Source organism: Mytilus galloprovincialis, chromosome 13 (assembly GCF_965363235.1).
Source record: "Mytilus galloprovincialis chromosome 13, xbMytGall1.hap1.1, whole genome shotgun sequence".
Lineage (NCBI taxonomy): Eukaryota > Metazoa > Mollusca > Bivalvia > Mytilida > Mytilidae > Mytilus > Mytilus galloprovincialis.
In genome coordinates this window covers 36,949,885-36,966,209 of record NC_134850.1, presented here as the reverse complement: position 1 = coordinate 36,966,209, position 16,325 = coordinate 36,949,885, and the positions used below count along the sequence as shown (strand labels likewise).

General features: G+C 31.4%; 1 long non-coding RNA gene across 1 annotated transcript; it reads left to right on the top strand.

The window, feature by feature from the left end:
- The first annotated feature begins 1,361 nt into the window (after window positions 1-1,361).
- On the top strand, window positions 1,362-12,447 carry LOC143056021 (uncharacterized). Its single transcript, XR_012972209.1, has 3 exons — window positions 1,362-1,498; window positions 4,218-4,385; window positions 12,222-12,447. It is a non-coding gene; the product is annotated as an uncharacterized LOC143056021 (long non-coding RNA).
- Window positions 12,448-16,325: the final 3,878 nt, after the last annotated feature.

Genomic DNA, 16,325 nt, shown 5'->3' with positions numbered 1-16,325 from the left:
ATGCGCATTTCGACAATACATGTCTCTTCAGTGATGCTCGTGGCCAAAACATTTGAAATCCAAAGCTTATAAAAAAGATGAAGAGCTATGATCCAAAAGGTCAAAATATATAGCCAAATCCGTGAAAGGAATCAGAGCTTTGCATGATGGAGATACATTCCTTAATTTATAATAATTTCTATCATTTTGTAACAGCAAACTATTTGTTTTTCGTTAGGTCTTTCCTAATGTATATTTTAATTTAAAAAAAGTCAATTTCAACATGGTTATAAAAACATAGCTATATATAGTAACATCAAAGATCATCAAAGGTGACCTTTCCGTACAAAATGCCTAGAATATATCAGACTCTTTCATAAAGCCATGAATAAGTGCAACAGCAGTATACTGGTGTTTAAAAGTCGTAAATCGATTGAAAGAAAATAAATCCGAGTAACAAACGAAAATCGTGGGAAACACATCATTCATAAGAGGAAAACAAAGGAACAACAGAAACACCGAAGTGCAACAAAAACAAACACCAGCACACATTGAAACGAACATTTGATTACAACTGTCATATTTCTGATTTGGTACAGGACATTTTATCCTGGTACCTTTGATAACTATTTAAGAAAAAAAGGATTGAACCTGATTTAATGGCTATCCAAACTTCCTGCTTTATGACAATGTTAAAAAAAATCAAATTTATTTTGAAAGGCTTTACATTGTTATACTATTTCAGGGGTCGAATAATGATTCTCCCTCTACTTTGGAGTTTTCCTCATCAGCCAGAATCGTTAAAAAGAGGACAGCGTTTTAAAAAATCTGACATTTTATTGCAAAATAGATTTCTTCTCCCACCTATCTTTTTCAAAAGGACCATAAGTTTTTCTAAAGAGGATTTTAGACGTTCTCCCGTGTATAATATTTAATATACTACCGTTTAGACGGTATGTAATGTTTACATTTATCAATACAAAACAATCTACTTTGTTACCGTTTCAAAATTTTCTTTAAGCTAAAGATTGTTTCCATTTGAAACATTCGTTATCAAAAAAGCGAAAATCTGTTTGTCTTTCAGGTAATTCATATGCCTCATTGCATTGAACAGCCGTTTCCTTTTTGAAAAATTATTTTGATCTTTCCATTTATTATAGTATGATATGAAATATGCATCAAATTCATGCTGTCAAGTATGTTCACATTCTGCACGACTAATACAACAATGAGCGTAAAACAAATCATGAAAAAGTCATGCTTAATTGTAAGGGTCGTTTGCATGCGTGTTTAAGGACCTTCAAATGATTACAAGTCACAGCGAACAATAAATTTCAGGTAAACAACAATTAATCATTTATTTTTTAATTACAGCCGTATCCGTCTTTTTTGTCATATTTCAAATTTGATAAATTTCTTTGGTAGAAGGAAACGCACAATATTTATCATTGTTAATAAATTTTTGGACATTTTCAGAAATATACAGAGAACTGAGCTGCTGGAGTTTGAATTAAACAATGTAAGTAGTTTTCTCCTAATTTGTTATATCACATACAGCAATCAACTTATATTTATATATATTCCACTAAATATGGTACCAAACACCTTGACTAAAATCGATTTGGCTGCTTTAATTTTCATAAATTTTTTAATAAAACATTAACTTTGACCCTTTGACAAACATATGATAATTTTTAAACACTTGAACCACAAACGTTATCAGAAAAAATTTATTGGATTTATAGCAGCTTGGATAAAATGACTTTGATCATAAAGAATGCAACCTTTTATGACTTGTAGGACGATTTGAGATCAATGTTTGAAAAGCTATAAGGAGATGTTCTTTTTGCACACAATTTTGCCAGACAATTAAACAATAATTCAGAACATATTACGCCCTTTAAAGTGATTCATTTAATCCTTAGACAATTATATAAGTTTTCGCTATAAGTTATACAACATCCAATACAATCAAAGACATATATAGGTGGTTATACCAGTATATGATAAAACTTATTATAAAAAAACCTTCTTGTATTTTTTGTTTAAAAATGATATTCCGTTTCTTAGAAATGCGTTTGTCGACCTTTTCCTCTTTTCCACTACTTAAGGATTCTCTCAAAATCTCAAAGACAATATTTTTCTTAAATAGATATAGGAAGTTGTGGTGTGAGTGCCAATGAGACAACTCTCCATACAAATAACAATTTAAAAAGTAAATGTATAATTACCGTAATTTTAATTAATAAGACACCGGTTGGTCATAGTGCTTAGTATATCTATCATCATCAACGAAACGACAGACACTTGTCTATATACAGGGGCGTGTCCAGGATATTTGAAAGGGTTGGCGTAGAATAAAATATTTCGCCGAGCGAAGCGAGGCGAAAATTTTTTTGGACCTTTTTTGGCTTAAAAACATAAAATAAAAGAGAATTGCACTAATGTAACGGTTCCTGACTTGGAGCATGTATATTTTATAGTTAAAGTGTCAGGGTGTGACATTTTTTCTGCCGAGTTTTCTTCATTAATTGTCTATGGTATATTAAAATGATTGGATGGATCTTAACAGCAGTAGACCAATAACGAGAAATTCTAAACTCAAGGGTATAAGGAGTAACTTAACATTTCAATACCCAGGCCAGGATTTTATGAACGAGAGGCGTGATTACGGTTGAGGGTCCATGGGGAAGCTCAGAAGCTCCTGATTTTCAACAATTTAGCATCAAATTATGAAGTAATCCCTCTATTTTTGATTAAGTTCGGGTTTCGTTGAACGACACATATGATTATCTTTGCGAATTCTTTATCACATCAACAACAATGGATACTAATCGCAGAGTCGAACACGCCGGACTCCGAGAAACGAAATTTTACGGTTGATGATGACCCATCAAATTGGGGAATCCGTATAAAAAGAAATCAGAGTATGTGTTTAATTAATGAATATGATAAATTGCCATCATTCAATACAATACTAGCAGATTATAACGATAGTTTTTTTTTTTTTTTTTTTTTTTTTTTTTTTTTTTTTTTAAAGGGCATTACGCCCTTACCTGGACCCGCCCCTGATATACCTATAAATAATACAGAATCCATATATATTGAGCTAAAATTGATGAAATAGGTAAAATTAACTTTTTGGTCACTGTGGTTGCCTCAAAAACGATGGTGAAATTATTTAACTAGGAATATTTCCGGTTCATATTGTTTTTAATGCAAAATTGATATAATTGTCCGAACCATCAATACAACGATTGTCAAATGGAATATTTTTAGGTCAACTTATTTTTCTCCACTGTGTTTGAGGTGACAGGTATTACAATAAAAACCGATCGTAACAAGTACATCTTTGGTTTACTTTTCCGAATCTAATTCCGTCAATAAAACAAAATACCTTGATCGGCAACTTACTAAATGAACAATGTACTACCAAAAGTCAGCTTGATATTTACAAACATAACAAGAAATAAAGAGTTGAGAACAAAAACTATATTCGTATGATGTTAAAGTTAAAGTTATTTCACTTATTTTATTTTGACAGTAATTAATTGCAAATAGAAAGCTTACATGAAATAGCTCTCAGTCATTGTGATATTAATGTGTATTAAGGTCGACCGAATATCAATCTTTGTATCATTTACGATAAGTGTGCCAAGTTCATATAATTAATATATTTCGTTTTCTATAAGAACCATCGCGATTTCTTACAACTTTCTTCTGAAACACTTTAAATTCAAACAGATTATAAAGGTGCTTTAACTTATTTACAAAGCTAATAGAATACACGTGTTTCTTTTGAAAATTTGGAATTTTCCTATTTGTCAATAATATTTCAGTTTCTGATCGTATTTCACCACAAGATTATTCTATTATACAGCCTTGTATACGTAAATGTAATATACAATGAAATTATTTAACAATACATGCAAAATCTTAACAGTTCAAGTAATGTTTCGTATATCAACATAAACAAAGCTAAAAAAAAGCTATGAAAAAATTAAAGAGAACTGTCATTCGAGGGGGAGGTTTAGCTAACTATTAAACTAGATTGAACGTCTTCTTCGAAAAGTGACTATACTAAGTCAGGAATATGACAGTTCTAATTCGCTCCGTTGTTTGATATACTGTTTGTAGTCGAGAGTCTGATTTTGTCGGATTTTATGGACGTGGGAGTATGATGTTGTTGTAAATACTTTTTTACTTTTAACATGTGAATAGTCATTTTGTTTTAATAGAAACAATGATTGGAAGCAAAATACTTCTCGTGGTTTTAGTTATTGCAATAAGCGACAATGTAGTTGGTCAATTTACCCAGAATTCACCTGCCAATTCCATGACAGCTGCACAACAAGCTAAACTGATGAGTATGATTAGAGCAAGAAATACGCCACAGCAACAAACAGGTAAGATTTTTCATGCAATGCGTGATATAAAACTGGGCGTTGGTATAAATCTGGGCGTGGTATAAAACAAGCCGTGATATAAAACTGGGCGTGGTACGAATCGGGCTTTGTTATCTTTTTTTGGAGAAGTTTTGTTTTCGTTTGATGTAAAATGCAACGGACAAGCTTTGCTTTGTTGTTTTGTAAAAGAGAGGCAAAATATATCAGAGGGAAAGTCAAACTCATTGATAAAAAATAAATTAACAATGCCATGGCTGAAAAAAATAAACAGAAACATACAAATAATAGTATATAAGACACAACATACAAAACTAAAGACTAAGCAACACGAACCCCACCCAAAACTGGGGTTGATCTCAGGTGCTCCTGGTAGGCAGATCCTGCTTTACATGTGGCACCTGTCATGTAGCTCATTTTATTACAAACCCGGTAAATAGTCTAATTCGGTAGGTCACATTTGTGAAAAGGGAACGGGATTGTAGTTACGACATAAGGAACATATCCGATATCATATGTGAAACGTATATAACATTACGGTCAACCAACTCGTGTAAGTTATCTTCTAAAAGAGGTTAACTGGTGGTTAATACGCAAAGATGAAGATTTAATAAATCAAGAAAATTGCATGGCCTGCCTGTTGCATTGACAAATATGGTATTTAACAAATTCTTCAGGCGTTGTTGATCTCATAAACATTTCTAATCTCTCATTTACTGTAAAATTTGACATATTCTACACATATACCATTTCTAAAGTGACGATACAAATTAGATTGACAGAGGTCAACAAAATATCAGTATGTTTGGTGTTTTACTTACGTTATTTTGACATCAATTGAGGACTAGTTGAGATATTATAACTCTCGATAACTGTGAAATTAATTTATGAAAGAACGCATTACTATTATCTTTATAATACGCCATAAATATACAATGGATTATCAACAGTCAACTGTTAATCTAATTGACGACACACGCATACATTTTTGAGAGATCAAAGTTTTTAGGATAAACAATTAGTATTCGAAAACTTTTAAGATTATCAGATAGAGATAAAATTGAGAATGGAAATGGGGAATGTGTCAAAGAGACAACAACTCGTCTATAGAACAGACAACAGTCGAAGGCCACCTGTGGGTCTTCAATGCAGCGAGAAACTCCCGGCCGAGTTTCAGCTGGCCTATAAACAAACAGTATACTAGTTCAGTGATAATGGACGTCATACTAAACTCCGAATTATACACAAGAAATAAAAAAAAAAAATCATCTAAGACTAACAAAGGCAAGAGGCTCCTGGACACTTATAATTCACATTTGCCTACTCTTCCTTTTGAGTGTATGTGAATTTGAAACATTTCGGTTTGCTTATATATGTTGTCTTAGAGGATATTGGGAATTGATGGCAGATAATCCTAACAAGGATGGAATAAAAAGAACTTGATCTTTTAGAAGGTAGTAGGTGGAGTGTATTTCAATGTGATAGCTACATAAGAATGCTGTAAAATATCAAGACAGACGTTGCTTAAAAGAAAGAACTATACAGATGGTCTAGGTTTTACAGAGTAAATTTTGTATTTAGTTTTAGATATGAGTCCATTAATGATGTATCTTATGAATACATCTATTTTGGATAATGTGGGTACTTATAAATCCAAACGCTGATTTCAAATTCAACGTTTGATTTGATTTGACCATGACTATACTATGAAAGGTTTATTGTCTATGTAAAATAATACACGTGTCATAAAAATCACAAACTCTTTTGTTGTTTTGTTTTCTTAAGGATGTACTTAGGTGAGGTTTTGGAATTTGTGTCAAATTTTCGGACTCCTTGGTGTTTTTCCATACAATACAATGTAAAATATTTTGCCCCATAACACCCCTTTATTTTTTCATATAAGACTTAATAGCTCATGATAGGTAATTTATCCAAATTTTAGAAGATTCTTGATTTTCTTTCTTTTATTGTGCATGTTTTGAGACCCAAATAATACCAATGCAAATATAAGGTAAAAGTCCTATTCAGCCTTTTCCCGCCATATTTTAAATCTCAAATATCTCGAGAAGGAGGTCCATGACCTATCAATATTTTTAGCTTAACTTTATCCTTAATTAATGCTCTACCAGCTTATAGTATCAATTTTAATTTCTTAATTTCTTAATTTTTACCTAATCTCACCTAAGTACATCCTTAAAATGCCTAAAAGGGGCCAGCTGAAGGACTTCCCGGGTGCGGGAGTTTCTCGTTGCATTGAAAACCCATTGGTGGCCTTCGGCTGTTGTCTGCTATATGGTCGGGTTATTGTCTCTTTGACACAGTTCCCATTTCAATTTCACTAGTTTCAACTACCTAAACTTATTTGAAAAATTGTATCAAGAAATTTAGTAAATATAGTTCAACACGAATCGTTTCCCTCAAAAGTTGTATTTCAAACATGAAGACGAACTAGCTGATTTAAGAACACAACAATAAACTAAAAACAAAAAAAAATCACATGCTGATGATTTTGGACACATATGAGAAATATTTTATGTGTAAGCGATCAACCATTAACATTGGACAGGGCTGTAACATCACAATATATGCATTAACTATACAAAGCAGTAGGAACTTGTTTAATTATTTCAGAGTGGCACGATGCACACAAATTAATTTAAAGTATGCACTTAAAGACATAAGACACAAAGTATCGATCTAGGAGTACTTACCTGGTTTCATTGAATATGACCGGTTACTCGATTTTTAACACTGTTTCATTGATGAATATGCTAAAAAGTAAAATCGCAAAATTATTGAACTCCGAGGAAATTTAAAAAAAAGGAAACCCCCTAATGAAATGACAAAATAGAAAGCTCAAACACACCAAAGAAATGGATAACAACTGTCTTGATACATGCATTTTCTTATGTAGAAAATTGTGGATTAAATCTGGTTTTAAAGGGAAATTCCGCGATTTTTTACTTATCATCTAATTATGTTCATCTTAACATAAAAAACACATTTGCAAAGTTTTAAATTTATATTCCTTCTAATAACGGAGAAAATCAAGTATTTGTAACTTTTTTGGTTGAATTCTCGAGTGGGTCGTGACGTATTAGCCCGATTTATTGAATTCTGGGAAAAAATAAAATCTGTTTAACTCTTATAGCTTATCGACAATATACGTAATTAAAAGCGCACAGCTGACGAATGGTCGAAGTTATAAACCACAATATAAGAATGAACGAAAGTGAATATGCATATATATACCGTTTTGTATTGATTGAATTAAACTCCTATAAAATTATCTCTAATAAATGTTTTTGAATAAATTTAATTAATTATTGTTGAGATTTTTTTCATAAAATATTTATTGAACATTTTTACTGATATTGAACTGAAAATGTTTCAGTTCTATTTACCGTTATTGTTTTGATAATCATTTCAATGCAACTAATGTGTGAGCAGAGTGTGTATATTATTTTGTAAAGGTCACTGTATATTTCTCGGCTTGAGGTCAATTCGTTTACCTTGTAGCTATTTAGCCGCAGGTGTGAGTTCAAGCGTACACAGGTATAAATGTTGTTATTTGGAAAGGATAAATAGAAAGGATTAGAGTATATGCTGTCATGATGTTAATACACTAAGATTAAATACACGATGAGAATAAAGATACAATAATTAAATTGTGTAAATTAATTGAAAATAAAATTCAGATTCGTAATTCCGAAAGTGTATAAAAATAAAAGGAAACAATTTTTGATTACTTTCTTAGCGGCAATTGGCGTAAAGATTCAAATATGAAGCAAAAAATAGTAGTTTTAATCTTTAATAAAAACTAAATGCAATATTACCCAATTTGATATACCATTGTACATCTGTTTGATATCATTGACTTTACCGGAATTTCTTAACTTGTATTCAAATCTGGCTGTGTTTAAATGCTAATAAAACTATTGCAATTTTAAAGTTTTTAATTGACAAAAAAATACAACATACAACATGCATAATTTTTTTTCAGTTTCTTTTTAACATTTTATTCTTACATAATTAAATTCATTTGACAATCATTTACACGGAACTTTTTGTGAAAAGAATACTAATTATCTAAGCTAAGGCATTATATCTTTTGAGGATTTTTGAGGATTTTTTTTTAAATTCTATGATAATAGTTGTGCAATGTTGAACATGATAGCCGTCATTAATCCAAATAAGTAATACAGTAGTTGTAATAAAAGTTATACTTTAGTCATGCATTACAGATATTGACGAATTTATAATAGTTCGTTCATACATCGTTGTTCATGAAACAATCATTATTAGTATACATGTAAGTTTCATGACGTATAAGAGCCATTGAGGATGAGCTCCAGAGAAATCAGACTAGTTGCGTTTCGTTCGTTTGTTTGTTGGGAAAGGAGAGGAAATGCAACCGCTTGTACAGATAAACGACAGAATTACCATACAAGCATTTATAGTCAACACAATCAGAAAGAGTTCCCATCGTTAGACGGGGAATATGAAGGCTTCCAAGAATGAACAAGTGACATGTCTAACTCTGAACAGTTAGAGAACAGACTATCGACATCGAACGCTTGTTCTTGATATTTGAAACTGTATGCATATATATACGTATACGTTTATGATATAGTGATGAGTTCTGACAAAAACTAAATTCCTTCATGGTTATATCTTTCCATACGTTTATATTGGTTTGTAAGGTGATTACTCAAAATCGTTATTTGAAAATCCTGTTTGTGAGATGTAGATTCATTTCAATACAGAAATTTCGTCTATATATTTCACAAGTGTATAACACGGAGAAGCTCTGAAGGTTCATTACTCCCATTTTGTTTGGGTGTGAACCATCGATGTTTACAGCAATATCAAGGAATAAGGTGATGATGGTAGAAAGAACTATGGGCGTCATGTGGCAAATATTACATGCATATCGGACAATGAGTTGTCAATCTGTATGAAAAGTTTTCCAATACAACCATATTATTGAGAAGGAATGTTTACATGCTATACTCTCGTACTAGTATTACAGGGTTCTTGTGGCGTTCACCTTAGACACACATCGTTTTAACGATGTTTAAAAAAAGACAGAACCAATTTAATGTCATATTTCCCTATTTTTTAAATATAACTAAAACTATTTTATCTGACAAGAATATCCCTATTTAGCGAACAAGTAATTTATTCTTTTTTCGGTTATTGAATACCAAGAAAGAAAATAAATCCCGAAATTAATTTGAAACTTAGTTGTCGTTTGTTTATGTAATATATACGTGTTTCTCGTTTCTCGTTTTGTTAATATAGATTAGACCGTTGGTTTTCCCGTTTGAATGGTTTTACACTAGTAATTTTGGGGCCCTTTATAGCTTGTTGTTCGGTGTGAGCTAAGGCTCCGTGTTGAAGGCCGTACTTTAACCTATAATGGTTTACTTTTTAAATTGTTATTTGTATGGAGAGTTGTCTCATTGGCACTCACACCACATCTTCCTATATCTATTTGATACTCAAAAGTTTCCCAGCAAAATATTCACATCCCCTGGGGATAATTAGTGTTCGTCCAGTGGCATATATAACAATTGTGATGACGAATTCCTTCCTTTGTTTGAGAACAATCTTATTGAAATATAAATCTGTGATTTTCCTAGGTCCACAGCTTCAATGAACCAAAGCAAAAGTTATACATCGACCTGTATTTAAATCAAATTGGTTCTCTTCTTCTTTTGGTATACAACTGTAGTCTATCGACATTCGATGATTACATACTGTTGGCATACGTTGGCTAGTCTATTTACAACACTTTTACCCCTATTTATTCAAAATATATGTTTTTTTCTTATGTTCAATGTATACACGTATATATTTTAAATTGCGCTATAGTTCCGTAACTTTATATCCAGTCGTATAAACGAATCGTCGGCAAGTGCGTACATTTTTTTAAATCAATATTTCTGGTCTGTTCCAATCTCTCCTTCACTATTGACAATGACTATATATTACATTTTCCCAAATTCACCCTTGGAAAAAATATTTAAATAGATTTTAATTTCATCAAATCTTATTTTTTGGGTATTATTTATATATTATGAATTATATTCTTTACACCAGAAATGTTATTTATAAACAAGCGTATGAGTTTAGTAATGACAAGTAAGACAGAGTTGTATATTATACATCTGATAGTTCAAAATGGAAAGTTATAAGTTATAAGTTATCAGCCGTGTACACTGATCAATACCTGCAGAAGTGAAACGATGCATGAACTTGCAAGCCCGACAGGAAATCGCTTGAATACCTGGACGTGTCACCTCACACCCCTCACAATACCTTTGGAAGTAATACCTTTAGCCATGCTGGTGATCAGATAAGGGAAGATCAAAATATATTTGAAAAAAGTTTATTACTTTAAAGAATTATGAACAAATTAGATTTTCGAAAACAATTTTCACGGAACACTTATTTATGATTTCAACTTTGACTTTTCACCTAATTCCAATATCAACAGTTTAAAAACAACAGACCATGGTAATTTAAAAAAAGTAAGAATATTTTCCGTATCAAGTTAGTTAGTCGTATTAAACAACCGTACGATTGACAAGATATCGACACGCAATTACGACTACATCGGTTACTGTAGTTTTGTTTCTTTGTGGTTTATAGACATATCGTTTTTATTCATCGGGAAAGAAGACAAGATGGCGGATCTCGGAGAATTGATACTCTAAATTTAAAATCGATGGTGATCGCTTATCTAGCGGAATAAAACTTTAATATCTATGAATTTGAACATTTTTATACAGAATGAACATAATATCAATTTTTGATTTTTTTGCGAAGTTTCCCTTTAAAGCTAGCTTAATCTCTCACTTTTATGACAGTCGCATCCAATTCCATTATATTGACAACGATATGTGAGCAAAGTAAACATACATAATAAGTAAAGATGTCATAAAAAGTAGTTCAGCAGTCAACATTGTGTTATAAATGACTTATATTTCAATAGTTTCTGATTTAATACAATTGACTTCTTATCCATCATAAACGGCTTAAATTCATATCAGTTATATAGGTCGAATTGCGCTATTGACAATAAACCTATCATACAAAAGCATTCTCAAGTGAATATACCGTTGAACCGGCGATATAAACCTGGAACCATGCAAGAACAACTAAGAACAGTGTAAACAGCTATCCCAGACGAAAATATACAAATTTGAATAAAAGTACAAAACCAATATTACCATGGATCAAGATATTTCTGAAGTTTTTTTCTTTGTATATTTTGTTACGCAAATTTTTTACTTTAAATGATACTGTGTAGAAGAGGGACGAAAGATACCAAAGGGACAATCAAACTCATAAATCTAAAACAAACTGACAACGCCATGGCTAAAAATGAAAAAGACAAACAAACAACAGCACACACGACACAACATAGAAAACTAAAGAAAAAACAACACGAACCCCACCAAAAAACTAGGGGTGATCTCAGGTGCTACGGAAGGGTAAGCAGATTCTGCTCCACATGCGGCACCCGTCGTGTGATTATTCACTGCAACTGTTATTAACATAACAAGAACATAGTTTTGTTATATCTCTGTTGTTGTGTGCACCGTATCCTGCTATATAGCTTTGTAATTACAGAAAATGTGACAAATAACAGTTATATCAGGTGCATAGGTTACACATTGTTTTACCGACCATGAATTTTAAAAGGTAGTAGGCGGGTGTCCATCAATGAGACATAAATCTTATCCAGACAAACGACTTTTTTTTTTTTTACAATAAGCCACTACAGTTGTTCTAGGGTTTAATCAATATTTGTTTTGTTTTTCGTTTTAGGAATGAATCCATTTATGATGTATCTTATGATGCAGTCAGGTCAACCTATGTGGATGATGATGTTACTTATGAATCCAAACGTTGATACCAGTAGGATTTTGCCTTATATATTGATGAATCAAGGCAGTTAGAACCTAAAACGGAGATGAACGCCTGTTTGATCTGACAATGACTATATGATGAAAGATGTATTGTCTGTGAAATATAAAGCACAATTAAATTGAAATTAGAAAAGAAAATAATTATACATGAAAGGAAGTTTTAATAACAATCTTTCGTTGCAGTATAGAAGTTTGATTTGTAGTATTTGTTCGAAGTTCACCAATTATAGTGCCAGAAGTATCAATGAAACTATATATATTTATATAATTGTCCTTAATGCAATTGATTTAATACTAAGTCAAGCATACAAATGAGAATTTATAAAAAATCTTTTAAAATTTGAATTGTTTACAAAAAATAGATAAAATGGAAATGTTTCATTTTTTGGTTATATGTTTTATATTAAAATGTAGTGCCATAGTTATTTCGAAAACAGTAATACATAACAAGACAGATTAGTTATAACATCAGTTGTAGAAAAGCTCATGATAGATACTAGGCTTAACGTTTTGTACGCCAGACAATAAAATAAATAATCACGGAATCAATGGGTAAAAAGAAGGACAGTTGTAAATAAAGGCAACAGTAGTATACCGCTGTTCAAAACTCATAAATCCAGGGACAAAAAACAAAATCGAGGTAACAAACTAAAACCGAGGGAAACGCATTAAATATAAGAGGAGAACAACGACATAACACCGAAACGTAACACACACAGAAACGGACCAAGCATCAGACAAAACACCACGAGAATAACAAATATAACATGAAAACCAAATACATGAATTTGGGATAGACAAGTACCGTGCCACGTCTGATCTCAATGTCTCAAAAATAAGAGAAAACACAAACGACTCAACGTTAAAATGCAACACACACAGAATTAGTCGAATTAGGGCAGATAACACCATGAACGAACGAAAAGGGACGAGCAGACAAACAACATCTAACAACACACTGTATATTAACTGTTCTTCGATTGCCGTTTAACTTCAACTCAACTTGAATAATCAGTTTTATGTTGTTTCTATGTGTGATGTTCCTCATATTTTTGGTCGAGTAGTCTAGTAAAATAATTTTGTCAACATCTTAATATATATGCTTTTCAATTTTACCTTCAGATGATCTCACTTCAAAAAGAATTACGCATTGTAATCACTTGATAGTAAATAATTCATAGGGATCGATGTTGAACGAACGACCTCTTTATTGCAAAACAGTTATAACATGATATGGCAACACAAACATATTATATTGTGATAACCAATACACAGCACAACATAATATTCTAAGATATTACAATAGACAAACCGATAAATTAATCAGGTGGGATAAGACTTTTCGGTCAGTACTCGGATTTCGTGAAAAGATAAATCCAGTAGTTTGATTACTTATTTTCTGAAAAATAGTAGTATTTTGGTAAACACTACAGCCTTACAAATCTATTCACAAGACACACTAAAGTAAAATGATGCTTAATACTTTTCATACTACAACAAACGAACTTTTACATTATTTGTTTGCCTTGGTAAATTTTTATACCTCCTAAACTCAACATTTAACTTAATAGTACCTCTATGTAGCTTTGCGAATAATGAGAGTTATGGTTATGATCTACGTATAACCTTCAAAGCAAAAATATAATTTTATATTGCTGTACATAATACATTTCTCACAATACTGTTTAGGTGAAAACCAACTTTGAAAATATCACTATTTATCCTATTTTTATAACATTTAATGATATGCTGATAGCAGACTTCTGATACCATACAAAGTTTTAACCGATACTTAACAACATGTCACGAACATTATAAACACATTTTTTTACCATTATTTGCATCTCTGATTAACATACCATACACAATAAGTTGTTTGTGAGTTACAATTATATTTAACCAATATTCTATATTTGTTTGTCTGTTTCCGTATTATTTCTTAAATGATATACAACATTGAGTAAAATCATATTTAAACTACCTGAATGTGTTGGGTATTTTGATAGATGATATGTAAAAAGTAAATTCACAAAAATACCGAACGAATAACGCCGAGGAAAATTCAAAACGAAAAGTCCCTTATCAAATGGCAAAATCAAAAGCTCAGTTATACATCAAACGAATGGATAACAAGTGTCATACTTCTGACTGGGTACAGGTATTATCTTATATAGAAAATGGTGTATTAAACCTGGTTTTATAGATAGCTAAACCTCTCACTTGTATGACAGTCGCATAAAATTACATTACATTGACAACGATGTGTAAACAAAAAAAAACAAAAAAATACCTGGATATGTTGGTCATTTAGAGAGATGTTATGTTAATAATCCTGATTGTGTAGTTCATTGAGATAGATAATATGTAAAGTACCTAATTGTACAGGTCATTGGAATATATAATTAATTACCTGAATGTGTACGTCGTCATTGGAATATGTGTATTACCAGAATGTGTAGCTGATTCAGTTGTATGATCCAGATTACCTTTGATATTTATAGAACAGTACCTTTTAATGAAAAAGCATTTTTAATGAGAAGTATCTGTCAACATTTTGTTTTATCTCTTTGTTATAACATAAGCAACATTTGTTTCCTTCTGTTATTACCTATATCGAACGTAATTTTAACTATCTTTTTGTCAACGCATATATGCTTCGCTTTATGTATTTGATAGAATTTCTGTTAGAAAGGCTATTTCAGGGCGACAAATTTGATATTTTAACTATTTTCATTATCCCGGATGGGTGTTTATGGTTCCATTTAAAGGTTTTTGTGAAATGTTTGTTTTTGATTTTTAGATGTCTCTAGTGCTGCTGGATTTTCGGGATTTCGATCGCCCCCTCCCTTTGGTAATTCTCTCTCTTTTTATGATACATAAATTAAAATGATTAAGTGTTCTTATTTTTCGTGCCAAGACAAAATTATCCCGCAGGTAAACACAATCAATCATTTTATTTTTCAAATAAACAGTAAATAACGAAAAGGTATTCGTATGTCCATTTATTAGCTTCAAAGTACATCGACAACTTTGCTCTAAAAACGACCCTAAAATAGAGTTAATGATTGAAAGCGTGAACAAGGTGATTTATTCGTTTTTACTTTTATCTTCTTTTTCTGCTGCAGTGTGATAATCGAAAGGTAAGAGGTTTTTTTATCGTATAATTTATAAATCATTATTTTTTTTTTAAATGTTAATTTTCTAGTAATAGTAACTTTTAGTGATTCTGTTACTTATCAGAAGATGAGTCATACAAAAAAAATCTAATAAAATATAAAGAAGAAATGAGGTTGATGTATTTTACTTTCCTTACTTAAGAATGAAATAGAAAATGTAACGTTCATTCCTTCATAACGGTAAATTATCACAGTTATCTCGGTTTAAAATAATGTTAACACCAAATAAATTATTCAAAAACATTCTGTTTAGGAAACACAGTTGTGTAAAAACAATCAAAACAACACTTAATGAATTTTATGCGTCCGAGACTTACCATCATAGGGCACGCTAAAAGACAAATATGTGAAAGTCATGCATTCATAAAGAACAGAAAGTCTTGAAGAGCTATTTGATCAAAGTAGACCTTAATTGATATCCAAATCTATTTTAGGATGGTCAATTTTTGCTTGATTGATTTGAAACCCTAAAATTTCTTAATTGACAAACGGACGAACTAAGAAAGGTATTCCGTATGGTATTTTCTATGTCAGTAACTAGAAATCATCCTTCATCAATTTCTGTAGTCTTACCCGATTAAGTAAAATTAATACAGAGGAGGAAACAAATAACAAAACGTACTTGGTAAACATACGGAAAAAGGTAAACTTTTATTGATATCAAAGTCAGAGTGAATAGTTATCAAAGGTACCAGGATTATAATTTAGTACGCCAGACGCGCGTTTCGTCTACGTAAGACTCGTCAGTAACGCTCATATAAAATAGTTATAAAGCCAAACAAGTAGAAAGCTGAAGGGCATTGATGATCCAAAATTCCAAAAAGTTG